Raw genomic sequence first — 2,521 nt, forward strand, 5'->3', positions numbered from 1 at the left:
CAATTTTGCTGATCAATTATGTCATGCCTTAACTAAAGAAGAGAAAAAGAAGCCAAACAAAAGAATAAGGCTAATAAGATTATGAATTTATAACTAAAACAATTATCTACCCAGTCCGAACCTCCAAAACATACCCCAAAAACCTCAGAATGAATTTAACCCTCTGCTTTGTCATTATTGCAAAAACACCCTGGTCACCTTAAGAAAGATTGCTGAAAACTAAAATGGAGGCAACAACAACAGGCAAAGGAAAAAAAGAAAAGGGGGGTGCTCCAAGGAACTTAAAGAGAACTTGCCTTTCCTCCATATTTATATTTTGGGAGAAATAGAAAGTATCTGAAATGGAGAACAAACATAAGCTCTTATTGACACTGAGCTGCATTATCTGTAGTAAATCCCACCTTATTACAAGGTCCCATTCCTTAAAGTAAACCATTTAAATGGTGGGTGTCACTGATATTCCTGTATTGGCACATAAATCTTAGCCTATAGCTTTTCAAGTAGGTCCTTTACAAGAGACTCGTATTTTTCTCTTCGTTCTCTAAGCCACTATCCATTTGATAGGAAGAAATTTCTTAGAACTATATAATACCCATATTTCTTTTTCCCAAAAGGGTAAAATATTTTTAGAATTAGAAGACAAAGTTGAATTACTAGACACTATGAATTTTTCAGAATCTGATCCTTTTAAATTCACAAGCTGCAATTTATATTGCCATAGAGGACACCGAATTATTGATTGATAAACGAATACAAAAATTGTTAAAGGCAATACCTGATTAGTTGTGGTCAGTCTTTCATTGATACTGGAAAAATTATCTTGACTTCCCCAATCAAAATTTAAATAAACTCATCAAAACCTCTTCCAAACCTTAAACAGTATTCTTTAAAGCCAAAGGCTTTAGAAGGAATACAACCTATAGTTCTAGACTATATAAAAAGAGGTCTGATTATTCCCTGTAGAAGCCTGTGTAACACTCCAACCCTTCCTGTAAAAAAACCAGATGACAGAGGATGGAGGTTTGTACAGGATCTGAGAGCAATTAACAACATAGTTATTCCTTGCCATCTGCTAGTGTCAAACAGTCATATGTTGTTGACTACCATCCCCGCTGAAGGTGAGTTTTTCACTGTGATAGATTTATGCAGTGCATGTTTTAGTATTCCTGTGGAGAAAGACAGTCGAGTTCTCTTTGCCTTCACTTGGGAGAACAGACAGTACAATGGACAGTCATGCCTCAGGGATACACTGAGAGCTCAACTTACTTTTCACATATATTTGTGATATCTGAGATCTCCCAGAAATTGACTTCCTTAAGAAATCCAATCCCACCTCAGTATGGAATGTAACATCCTAGGAATGAGACTTCCTAGTGACGGGGGATGAAACTCCTGAACATAAAAGGAGTCAAAACTATTGAGATCATCTGCAGTGCTTTCTTCGAAAGATCTTGATGAAAAGGGGGAAATGTGAAGATAAATAAAAGTTAAAATGCTGTTCAAACCCCATGAAACACTTCAAGCTTTGAGTGAGATGTGACTGTGGTCTGTGCCATGTAGCTTGTGGCTGTACCTTCTGATTTTTATTTTTTTATAGCCACTGACTTTATTGATCTAAAAATCTTCACAGAGACAATGACTGTTCTGTGAAAAAAAAAAGGAACCAAATGGTGTGAAACACTAGAAGTGAGGGTAGGGGTGAGGGACGGGGCCAGAAATCCATCAGGAAAGTTGGCAAGTATCACCAGGTAGAGGAAAAGGAAGGGAGGTGCATGAAAGAGTTAGAATTGCAAAAAAGTTGAAACGGTTAGGGGAGAAAACTCCCAAAACACCCCTAGAGTCCACTAGACACAAGCACAACAACAGCAATCATTTCCTTTGTAGAGGACAGAGGAGGAGTCCCCTACTTGGCTGCAAACTCTGGAGACGCAATGCTGGGGCTGGGCATTGAGGGCTTCCCAGAAAGCATCACAAGAAGGCTTCACACCACTCTTGAAGGCATCCAAAGCAGTCCTGGGGCTGCTTGGCTTTGGTGCTACATGTGTCCTTCAGCCATACCTGGGCAAGATCTTCCTCTTTCTTTAGCACCAGCCAAGGACAACACAGGCCTTGTCAAAGCCCCTTTGCTCCAGCTTCTTGCCCAGCACTTCACCAATACTGGCCAGGCTCCCCACTGCTTTTCCCCCATAGGCTCTGCCGTGAAGCCTCAGTGCTTTCGGGAGGTTGTCATCTTAATCAAGCTTAATCAGCAGCTCCAGTTCCCATAACGGTACCTTCTACAACAGGCCTCTCCGGCCAATATGCTTTTTACACTATGGATTAACTTTGTTCCTCATTGTTTGTGTTCTGTAAATGACTAGGAGAGACCAGAGACCAGACCCTCTCTCCTTCCAATCACTAATCTTTGTTATAGATTATCGTCCTCTTTTATTGTCCTGTACTTAATTCAGGCCAGATGGTGCAAAAGATTCCATGACTGTTACATCTTCAGTGTAGAATGTAAAATTACCTTTCCTGAAAA

General features: G+C 39.9%; 1 pseudogene; it reads right to left on the reverse strand.

Annotated features, from left to right (window-relative positions):
* Positions 1 to 1,968: 1,968 nt before the first annotated feature.
* LOC129144601 (barrier-to-autointegration factor-like) lies at positions 1,969 to 2,230 on the reverse strand (annotated as a pseudogene).
* Between the last annotated feature and the right edge of the window lie 291 nt (positions 2,231 to 2,521).

Source organism: Pan troglodytes, chromosome 6, assembly GCF_028858775.2.
Source record: "Pan troglodytes isolate AG18354 chromosome 6, NHGRI_mPanTro3-v2.0_pri, whole genome shotgun sequence".
Taxonomy (NCBI): Eukaryota; Metazoa; Chordata; class Mammalia; order Primates; family Hominidae; genus Pan; species Pan troglodytes.